This window comes from Meleagris gallopavo, chromosome 3 (assembly GCF_000146605.3).
Source record: "Meleagris gallopavo isolate NT-WF06-2002-E0010 breed Aviagen turkey brand Nicholas breeding stock chromosome 3, Turkey_5.1, whole genome shotgun sequence".
In the NCBI taxonomy this organism is placed as follows: domain Eukaryota; kingdom Metazoa; phylum Chordata; class Aves; order Galliformes; family Phasianidae; genus Meleagris; species Meleagris gallopavo.
Genome location: NC_015013.2, coordinates 79,090,437 through 79,101,885, shown reverse-complemented (window position 1 = coordinate 79,101,885; position 11,449 = coordinate 79,090,437). Strand labels below are relative to the sequence as shown.

The window sequence follows — 11,449 nt, the reverse complement described above, 5'->3', positions numbered from 1 at the left end:
TTTTTTTTTCTTTTTTCTTTTTCCCCCCAAAAATCTCATTTAATTTCATACTAACAGACTTCAGGAATAGAAGGTTTCCTAGTCATGTTTCTTACATTGTTATTTCTGATTATGGGAGATAGCTGTCGGTTTTGGACAAAAATAGAGATAAACTAATCCAGAAACTGTATTTTACTGGTATCAACTGATAAACCACCGCTTAACTGTAGTTCATAAAACTGAAAAACAAATGACTTTGTAATACTACAGAAACAAAAGCTTGCTATGAAAGCATCAGTGTCCGCTTTCACCTTATAAAAAGTTCCTTTGCTTAAATCAAGCATTAATGAATTTTATTTTAAAAGTGAAATGTGAATAATAGTTTTTAAGTATTTAATCTTCTTGTTTGATCTACCAGGAGGTATCTAGCTAGATTTGGTGACATAAGGGTCAAAAGATAAACTGTAACCAATACCTCTGTTTATTTTTTTGACAGTGTTAAATTAGCAACCCCTCAGACCTCTTGCAGAGAAGTACAACCTGAGTAATTGAACATGTCACTGGGGAGTACGCTTGGTTAAGCTGATTCCTATTATGTTAACTTGTCAGGGACCAATAATTAAAGCTGAAGAGGGATGCTCATTAGTGTCTACAAAATGATTCAAAGAGTAGAAAGGAAGAGTCCTTCAGGCACACCTGCTACAAACTGACACTGCATGGAGGGGCGAAGCCAGCCTACCCGTTTGTTTGTCTGATGTGTTAGTGCTAGTGCTGTAGCAGTGAGCCACTAAATTAAGAGTTGGAAAGACATGCTCTTTGAGTCAAGCTACAAAACTGTATTTCACTTCTACCTTTTAAGGCTTTTGCCTTAAAGTTCCAGCAGAACTGAATTTGTGGCATTTCTGATATATCTGTTCATCTGTTTTTCTCATCAGTCCCCGAGTAATCATTTCAGTCGTTTTAGCTGGAAGTATCATAACATTCGTGATCTCTCTGTTTCTTTCAACTCTTGTGGGTCTGCTTGGACAACCTCTAGGAGCTATTGTGCTTTTGATAAGTGCTGTTATTAGCATATGTTTTTCACACCTCTTCAAAAAATGAGTGCTTTTGTGTTGTGTTTTTTTTTTTTTTTTTGTTAGTATTCTCACCCCCTATGCTATTGACTGTAATACATTAATTTCTGTGAAAAACCAAACAGGAAAATGCTCAGAATGAGGCTTACTTGAAATGATAGTGCTTATCAGAGCAGGAAAACAGTGTTTGCATAGCGATGGTATGTTTTTATATAGAAGTAATAACGTCAAATTTATATGGAATTGGGAGTTTTTGGGGAGGCTTGAGATCTGGTAGTGTTGCAGAATTTCTTCTTCCATAACTTGGATAACCTGAGAAACTCAGCTTTCATTGGCACTTTGAATAATAAAACAAACCCACACGACTTCAAAATGTAGAAAAAAACCCCACTTTAACGAAGACAAACCCTGTGAAACTGATTATGAAAGCTTGATGTCTAACGGAAAACTGAGGATGTGGCAAGTTTCTTGATGAATAATTTGTTTTTGTTCTTTCAAGTTATCTGTAAATGATTTTTATCACACATTTTAACATGTTGTTTTGATTAATTCAACCTGTGTGTTGGGTGATCCCCTCTACTTATGTCCTATCTTTTCCTATTGGATCAAGCCAACACTTCCGTCCTCTTGAAGAGTCCTTCTTGCTTTAGTGATCTCCAAAATCTTAATGCAGTGAGATTTTATTAGGGAAAGTTAATGATGTAGTCCTACAGAATCAGATGATAACTGTGAAGCAAACTTCAGCCATTAAAATTGCTAGTTTGTCTTGACTCCCAACTCTCCTTAGGAGTGGCTTATAGAACAACCTCAGAAACCCGCTAGTAGCAGTATCTTTCCTCATGGAAATTTGTTACAGTCATGTATATGAGCAATACCAGAGAAATATTTGAAAGTATAGGTATTTTTGTCAAAAAGCTGCTTCTAATACGTGTCCTGGAGGATTTTTGTTTTAGAGTCTGCTGCTGTCATAAGTAATACTGCCTTCATAACTGTTAAACCATACATTTAATATTTAAAACTAGGGAGGAAATAGTCTTCAAAAATTCCCATTAAGTATGAAGTAGAACATTCAGGGATTCTGAGCTGCAGGGTCTGCTGGGAGGATGAAAGTGTATGTTCTGCCTTTTTTGCATGTTCCTTGTTATCTGTCTGAGCTATAAATTGGAGTACCATTGAATCAATTTTTAATAATCTTATCAATCAGCACAGTCTGTATTAATGTAGCACTTTAGTCATTTAGTGCCACTTGTCATTAATTTGGCAGACTAAAGTTTGCATCAGCAAAAAAAAGTTGTGATCTCTAATAAAAATGGAGATGAACAATCAAGTAATCAGTTTTCAAAGGCAAATTAGAAGTAACAGACTCCCAAATGTAAATATTATGATGACTGCAGTCATTTCTGACTGAGGTCTCCAGACTGCAGAGAGGTCTGTGACTTAGGACCTGGATACATTTTGTTTCAGATTCCCCATTTTGTTGCTAATAAGATAAGCTGCCTTGGGAAATGAATCATTACTTCTGGGTTGCTTCTTTGGCAGTTCAGTGCAGTGAGCTGCTCCCATTGTCAACACAATAAAAAAATATTTATTTGTTCTCAAAGACTTCATGGTAGCTTACTTGCAGAACTTGTAAGCCAGACTGTCCATGTGGGAATAAACACATTCCTTAAGTAGCATTTTTCAGATTGGTTTACTGAAGCATATGCTAATGCAAAGTTTGTAAGTAATCCTTAGTCTTGAATATAATACTGTAAAACCTTTGTGATTAAATTTGCCATGGATTAGCGTGTGCCAGCAGTGTTTTGTTATGAAGCTGTGGGAGCACCTATGAAACCTGGAGTGTGTGGCCAAGGAGGAAAAAGTAACAGCAATTCTGCTTCTGAGGATGGCCATTAGCACTGGCTCTGTGATGCAGATACCTAGTAGCAACTTAGCCAAATTCTGATAACGACTCAAAAGCGTGCAATAGAAAATCTGAAAGGAAATGTCTTCAATTTCTCTTACAGCAGGATGAAGAATAAACATAAAAGTTTTTCTTCAGTGCTGTTTCCTCATGAAAATGGTAAAATGCCTATTCCAAGGGCTTAAGATGTCACAACACAGCTGTGGCTGTCCAGAACCAAAATCTGGAAATTTACAGTTCCTTTTGTTCCATACAGGAATAAAAGCAAAAGATTACCTTTTTTTATTGTAAAGAAACAACTCTGTGAATAACTAAAGTACTTGACCGTTCATCTGGATTGTGGGGGGTCACAGAGTGGGCAAGAGCAAGGATCCAAACCTCAGTCATCTGTAGTGAACCTGAAGGAATTTAGTCCTATAGCTAATGCATTTTCATTGAAAATTCTAATCACTGTGAATCCAAATTTTCTGATGAACTTTTTTTTAAACTTTACTTTGGAAAATTCCAGTCTACAGCAGTTTTTGAGAGTTCATTTGAAGGGAGAGACGGTCAGAAAGGGAACGTTGGTTAAGCAGCTCATCAAAGACAGATTATAACTTCCCATGCGATGGAAATATGTAAAGTCCCAAGTCTCCTGCTTTACTGACTTCCATTATTGACAGGGATGTAGCATCTGTGGTGGAAGTTCATCAGGAAGTGTAAGGGGCAGTGCTCATGGTGGGGAAACCAAGCAGAAGGGGCTGGGAGATGGAGCTGATGCAGGCTCACTGAAATTAATTGAATCAAATTAAGTTGTATCGCTAATGAGCTAAGCCAGTTATTCTGAACTTGTGATTAAAGGAGGGAAATATAAAAGAGAAACAAGTAACTTCTGGGATATGTTCAGAGTAGAAGATTGTAATTAGTTAGGTATATTTTTCGGAATGAGGTGAACGAATATAAATTGCAACTGAATCGGGGTTTTCCATTCATTAGCCTGTTCTATCCTATTGCATTCTTAGTGCACAAGGCAATCACAATGGAAGGGATTAAGGTCACTGACCTTAATTTAGGTTAAGTCTGAAAAAATTCTTGAACATGTGTTCCTAGGGCAGAGTTTACTTGTCTGAAAAATTTCCTTGTTAATGGATTTTTGAGGGGGGTGGGGATGATCATAATTTACAAACTGCCGCTTTTTTAAATATTTGCCTTTTCTGTCTTGTCTGCAGAGGAGCAACATTAGCTTTTGCAGTTGCTTTGTTTATCAGTCATGCCTCACAGTCTTTGCCCTGGAGACTATAACAAGCCTGAGTAGAGATACTATCCTTGTTCTTTTCTCTACAGTAACTGCTGAGTCCATTTAAAGATAATAGGCCATGCCCAGCATGACCAATAAAAAGGAAAACGACATTTATCTTGCTAGCTTTCTCTGATAGCATTTAGGACCACACTCTCTGCTTGATCCACAGTCTCAACTCCACAAACAGGCTAAGGAGAGTAAAACATTCAACAACACCTTGGTAACACAAAGATCCATTGTCGTTTGTGCTCTGTGATCTGAGCATGCCTCTAAAAACTGTTTTCAGTTGTCTTATTTAGCAGTGTAAAAATAATCCAGCTTTCTCTGCATCCCTTTTAGAGTAGAAAATGACTGTAATGGAAATAAACTGAAATGCAATTAGCCTTCTCTACAATATGGCCTCGTGAGTTTGATCACAAATGGATTGAAATCCAAATCCAGACCTGGCCCTGTTCCATTGCATCGTGCTTTGTTAGCTAGAGAGCTACTAATGTTTCTAATAATAAACAAATAAATAAGTAAAACCAAAGGGACAAGCAGGAAGGAGCCATGGTTTTTCTGTAAGGCAAATATCGTTCAAAGAGAAGCAGAAATTTAGAGCATTATCTGCTTATCTTAACAACAAGGAAACTGAAAGTCGAATTAATTAATGCTGTTAAATTGTCTTCATGGAAAGGAAATACCAGGTAGTAATAGCCACCACCCTCCACTGCTGGATCTGAAAGTAAAAGAAAAAGCCAGTTGTGTTGAAAGTCAAAATTAAATGCATTCAAATGAGAAGTAAGGGATATGTTTCAGTAGTGATGACTGGTGTCCATTGAAAAAAGCACTGTTGGAGTGGGAAGGTGGGTGTCCATTTTTGATACTTGAGATCAAGACTGAGTGCTTTTCTGTAAGAGTTGTGACAAATACAGGGTATTGGGCTCACTACAGAAATAATTGCCTGAAACATAATCCCTCACTTTATATAGCAATCTAGACTAAATGATCTGGTACTTTCAAGGCTTCAAGTTTATGGAATTAAGCTCATTCTGGCCTGGTTTTGTGGATGTCAGAATCAGGACAAATTAGGTTTATGCTCACCTGCAACAGAAATGAATCTGGTCTTCTGAGTTCAGATTACTATGCGTACCATACACAATATTACAATTGTTTTTAGGAAATAAATCTCAGAAGTTCATATGCGTGTAAGCAAAAGACTCTAATTGAAACCATCGTTGAATGCCCAAGATTGTAAACAAAAGATGCATTGTGTTGGTTTTGCATAAAACAAATTGTAAGGGGAATAATTAATGTATTCTGCTATATCACTTCTAATGAAGAACCTCTTGTTTTGTATTTTTAAACAGTGACTTTAGATCAGAAACACACAAACTAGATCTTAATAGGAAATAAAATCTGACTTTGAGTTTGTTAACATGTCTTTCAGGGATCTTCTTTTTTTTTCTTTTTTCTGTTAGTGATGAGACTGTGCTAGGTGCTGTACAGCCATAAAAGAAAGCTAAGTCCTGCCCATTTAGTATCTGATTTACTTCGGTTTTATTGCCCATTGCTGGCATTATATCAAACATTTCCTTAGTAGGCCCCAGCGCTTATATGAAGCTGTGCCAAGGTTATTCTGTATGTAATCCAGAAAGTCTTTTTCTGCTGCAGGGAAATCACTGAGTTAAGGGAATGATTATTCCATTGTGTTCGGTTGTTGTTAGTTTTTCTTCAACAGATTTGAATTACCCTATCTTAGCATTTTAATTGTTGTTGTCTGTGGTACCTCATAATCATAGCAACACAGCAAACAGCGCATTGAGCCTTCAGGAAAGTTTAAAATGCACCATTTAAATACATATGAGTGATAATAAAGGAAAGAGAGGAGAGTTGTAATGAGGAAGGGTGGGAGAAGATCAAAAATAAAGTAAATAAGTGTTGTTTGCAGATGAGAGTCAGCAAAGAGAGTGGAATGATAAGAGGAGGTAGAGGTAAGAAGCCAAATTGTTATGACACATTCAGACTGAAAAGCCAAATTGTGATCTGCCACAAGAGGAGAGAAGAAGAGATAAGCAGAAAAATGGAACAGCAGAATGAGTTATCAAATACATTAAATATACGAGCTTGAATATAACTGAAAGATAATTAGAAAAAAAAAAGCTATAAATACAGAGCATATTTACACTGCTCATTGCGTTAGATTTATTTTGGAGACATGCTTGTAATATATACCAACATGTGTTTCCTTCACTTTTCTGTGATTGGTTGGTTGGTTTGTTCGTTTGTTTTGCACTGGATGATCAAATTAGTCTTTGGATCAATGCTACACTTTTTCGCTGGGCAAAGCTACCTTCTCAATATGATAGAATCTGGGAAATAAGTCCTGTAAAAACAATAGTCAAGGTGGCCAAGTGGGAACTACTAGTAGCATAGTTAGTTCTGTTCTGTGAATGAGTCTATAAGGTCCTACAGGCAATAATAAGATTTCTGGTCTCTTGCTGGAGGAACTGAGTACATAACTGAAGAGAAGAGAGTCATGATTTTTATTTTTACGTACAAGATATTGGTTATGATGCAAAAGAATGTAAAAGGAAAATTCACTATTGTTTTACCGAGGACAGATGACTGGGTGATACAGTAGCTCTGTCAAAATCAATGAAGCTCTTATCTGCAGAGGATCAGATATTTCATCCACAGACTGTATTGGTGAAGAGAGCCATAGGTATAATATATATAGATGCAGTTTACTTATGAGACTTGAATTTATAATATATATAGATGCAGTTTACTTATGAGACTTGAATTTATAATAAACAGCCAAAAATTTTGTATTGTGATTTAGAGAATGACTTGTGCATGATGATAGATATGGAAGTAGTTACCTGAAGGGGGGAAAAAAAATCAGAAAAAGAGCAAGAAAAAGAGTGTGTTTTAATTAAATTGCTTGAAAAATCAGAAATATAGCTAGTTTCAGAAGCAGCACAGATCTAAACTTATTTCTGATTCACATCTATGAAAGTAGCAGTTTTCAGATCAGGTAGCGAAGCTTCTGTTATTAACAGGTCTAAATGCCAGGTTCCCCCCCTACCTCACTGCTTCAAAGTAAGTCTGGAAAACACTGCAGAAAGCAGAATTTGGACCAGTAACTAAATTGACCTGCTTAACTCAATGGACAGTAATGAATTCTATAGTCCTAAAAATAATGCTATTCATCTGCTACTGAGACTACTGCAAGTCTAATTTTAGGATTAAGACCTCCACCCCTCCTTCAGGCACCATTTAAATGTCACCTCAGGGAGTTGCAATTCACATTTTCTTGCTCTCACTTTGCCTTTAATGTTTTACAAAGATATGAAGAAGATTTTCTGTTACACAAAGGCACTTCACCACAGAGAATAAAAATATTGCAATTAGTAACTGGGAAATGTGATGGTCTGTGGCTCGGTTTGGAGCAGTACCCTGAAGATGAGATGCTTAGCTAAGCTACCCAAAGCTCTCTTGAATTTGTAGAATGTGCCATAAATAACCACAAAAACAAGCTTTCCTGCAGGGTATCAAAGCTGCTCCTTACTGACCACAAGTTAGAACCAGAGAGAAGCAGAAAGATCATATGAACAGCTCTGTAGAATATCTGCTTCTTTCTGAACCTCGACTAAAAGTTCATTTTAGGTTTAGTTCCAATTTTGGTTGAAATTTAAGTTGTACTTTTTTTTTTTTTTTTTAAATCCCAAAGACTTTCACAACCATGGAGTATAACTGAATTAAATTACAGGTCATATTACTTGGTATCATTTACTGTCCATGTGTTTCTGATGGATTTTACTTACTAAAGCACTTTATGCCCCTTTTCTAACATCGGCTAATCCACACAACATCCTTGTGAAACTGATAAGTAATATCCTTACTTCACAGTCAGAGATAGAAAGGCTGTATGGCTTGCCAAAGTAAGCAGAATACATTCGGTATTAGAACTGGCAGTAATACTTTGGAGTTCCTAGTTATTTATCCTACTCTGGAAAATGTGTAGGATATTTGTTGTGTATGTAATCTACACTTTGATTCAATAAAACTTTTTTCCTGTGTGTAAATCTCCTCTCTTTCAGGGATTGCATATGACAAGTTCAAAATTTTTTCCTACTCTAAACTGTACATAAACATAAATCAACTATCGAATGCATGTTGAAAAAAAATATTCTTTCTAAAGAAATACCAAAATCATGAGACGTTTGCTTTGGAGTAAAATGACCTGGGTTTACATAGGCTGATTATCTACAAGTTGTTCATCGTACTGACAGCTGATACTCCTGTTTTTCTGTACCTTGCTATCTTCCTTTCTATCTTCCGTGAAACAAAGTACTTTCCTCCAAATTCTAGCAATAAGATTCATTTTTTAATTGGATTAAAAAAAAAAAAGCCACCAAAAGCTGGTAATGGTTATGTTTGGCAGTCTGACTTATGCTACCGCCTACAAATAGGAATAATGAACCCCAGCAGGTTCTCAGGAAAGTAACTTGCTGTTAGCCCTCGTAGATAGTACTCCTGTACATGAGGGAACTCTAACAAAGATGCAGATGAGATCTGTTTTTCCTGTTATGTGCTGTGTGTATACACATTATAATGATTATTTAACTTGTGTTGGAATGCTCCACCTGCTCTCCCAGTGTTTACTGTGACATCAGAGCCACCTGAAGACACTCCCATCCCAACCACGTACTCCTCCCATGCCACGTCCCTGTCTGTCCTCCCCTGTGGTTTTTGAGGCTTTGTTGTGAATTGGATCCTTGAAGTGATCTGGATGAAAAATAAACCTTCACTTAATCTGTCTCTTCCCTTCTGCCTCCACCCAGAGAACTCTCAGCAGTAAACCTTTAGCTATTTTGGAGTCAGATCATTTTGCTGATCCAGGTACGATGTAGTCCCAGTATCATAGATGGAGGCTGGGGAACAGGGCGGTTAGAGGTTTATATGGCAGGGAAGGAACAGCTTTTTGAGCTATTTCATCTGCCACAGGAAAAAAAAAAATAATCACATATGGCTGGAGCTTCAGGATGCATTTCATAGTGATACAAATTCAATCTGAATTTTTACAGTTTTGAGGTAGGATGCCCAAAAGATTTTCTCTTGCAGCTTTAAGTGTTACCAGCCCTGTTTTCATCTCCGCTTCAGACAGTGAAATTTTTACAGTAACAAAACCTTATGAAGGTAGACCTAGCAATGACAGCACAGTATGTACAGATGTTGGCTGCAAGTGGCCTCAGCTACTGACGTCTTGTGCTTAAAGTTAGGCATGCATTTAGGTACTTAACTGATTTTTTGTCTTTATGGTTTTGCTTTTTTTCAGAAACTCAGTGTGACTTTTTTTGTTTTATAGACTGATATTTTGAATACTAAGAATATTTCCTGCCACTGGCATTTATGGCAAGTCTAATTTTAGGCCTTGACCACTTAACTACAGTCTTAATGGCTTTCCTTTTAATAGAACATCAGAACAGCATGGGCTTTATTTTCTGCATCATCAAAGCACTGCACCTTTTTACAGAAACAGTGGCTAGTCTGCAGCATCCCTCTGATAGTCCATCTGCTGAATTTCACAGCAAGGAGGAATTTCATCATCTGTAGGTAAACAGTACTTTAAGAAAGGAAATCTTTTTTTCCTAATGGTGGCCTAATCAATAGGGCTTTTAAGTAAATTAAAAAAAAAATCCATTGAATTTAATAGATGTGATGTCAAGCTGAACCAAATGCTATTTTTGCTGGTAATACCTTGATTTTTTTGCACTGTGCCAAAAAAATAAATTACCATCCAGCCAGCTAATATAGAGTAAAAATAATGCAAACTAGGGAATACAGTTTGGTTGCAGAAACAAGATACATTCCATTTAGGGATCAGGAGTTGCATTTTATTTAATAATAGCTGACTCTTTTAAAAATCACAAATAATGATAGTGATTAGTTAACAGTAGCAAATAGAACGTGCATTTAAAATTAACCTGACAGGGCATTTTGTGTCATCCTGACTGATGTGTACAGTCCATTCTTTGAAAAATTCAAGGAAGCTTATTTGAATTGTAAATGGCCAACACATTCATGCTGAAGTCTCATTGTACAATAGTGTGACAAATTACAAATGGAATATTGTCCGGGATTCCATTTCTTGCATTTCTTTTCTAGTTTCTGCCGCTATTATCATTAATCTGTTTTACAGAAGCTCTATAGCGGACGGTTCTGGACATGGAAAGTACATTAAGTTTCATTGTTGGCTATGGCAGGACTCTGTGTGGCTTCAGTGACCTGTGACTTCTCCCATTGGTTGTAATTCAGTACAGTTGCTACTAGTTTTGCGTCCTGCTGTGTGGACTTAAGAGATTCTGGCATAGTTTATGCCTGACAGCTCATTTCATAAGTATTGGATTACAGAGCTTTTGCTAAATTGTGTTAAGAATATCTGAAGAGATGGTGCTGGAATACAATCACATGAAAAAAAAAAAAAGTACAAGAGAAACTTAAAGATCAGAAGTGAATTCTCTTTTAAAGTGTTGGGTGAACTTGCAAAAACTTTGGATATGATTAACTACAAAAACTTAATGTGCTAAAAAGACATTGTTTAACTTCCTTGCAATTTCAGATTTAATGCTTTATCCAATGGGAAAGAAACGACAGGTGACTCACAGTGTACTGTTTTTCCCTGCAAACCATTCTCTCTGCAGCAAGGATGCTGACGGTCCTGGTGCAGGGGTCAATCAGCAGGGTCTCCTGCTTGAGATTCATTTGAGGAGGGACTTGATGGGTACTTGATGGCACAGGGAGCCACAGGGAGGAAAGAGAGGAAAAAAGAAGGTAATTCTCAAAAAATAGAGACCAGGTTGATTAGACAGCAGCTCCTTCTGCTCTCGCCTCCTGTCTTCCCTATTAGTTTATTCTATGTCTTTGCTTTTAAGGATGATCTCCTACTATCAGATATTTCCTACTCGAGCTTAAATTGACAAGTTTATGCCAACTCACTGCAGTTTTGCAATATGCTCAGTGAATCACAAAGGAAATAAGCTTCTGGCTATTTCTGGCTTAAATTTCTTTTGTTGTTTGTGCTTCTTCAGCTATCTCTGATTTCTTTCATGCTTCTCCTGCACTTTGCAAGGTGGTCAACCCTGATATTCTGCACTTTTGTTTGTGTATTATGTCAGTCTTCCAGTTTGATGCAGTAGTTATACATTTAAGCAAATATGCTTTTTTTTT

General features: G+C 36.9%; 1 protein-coding gene and 1 long non-coding RNA gene across 7 annotated transcripts in view; both read left to right on the top strand.

The window, feature by feature from the left end:
- The window catches only part of TRPS1 (transcriptional repressor GATA binding 1), a 173,550-nt gene that overhangs the window by 61,112 nt on the left and 100,989 nt on the right, over positions 1 to 11,449 (top strand). The gene's annotated exons all lie outside the window — the stretch shown is intronic.
- LOC109366871 lies at positions 7,953 to 11,350 on the top strand. Of its 2 annotated transcripts, none has more exons than XR_004159317.1 (3): positions 7,953 to 9,121; positions 9,756 to 9,835; positions 10,924 to 11,350. It is a non-coding gene; the product is annotated as an uncharacterized LOC109366871 (long non-coding RNA). The 2 variants fall into 2 exon arrangements; XR_004159316.1 differs by having other exon boundaries at positions 9,696 to 9,835.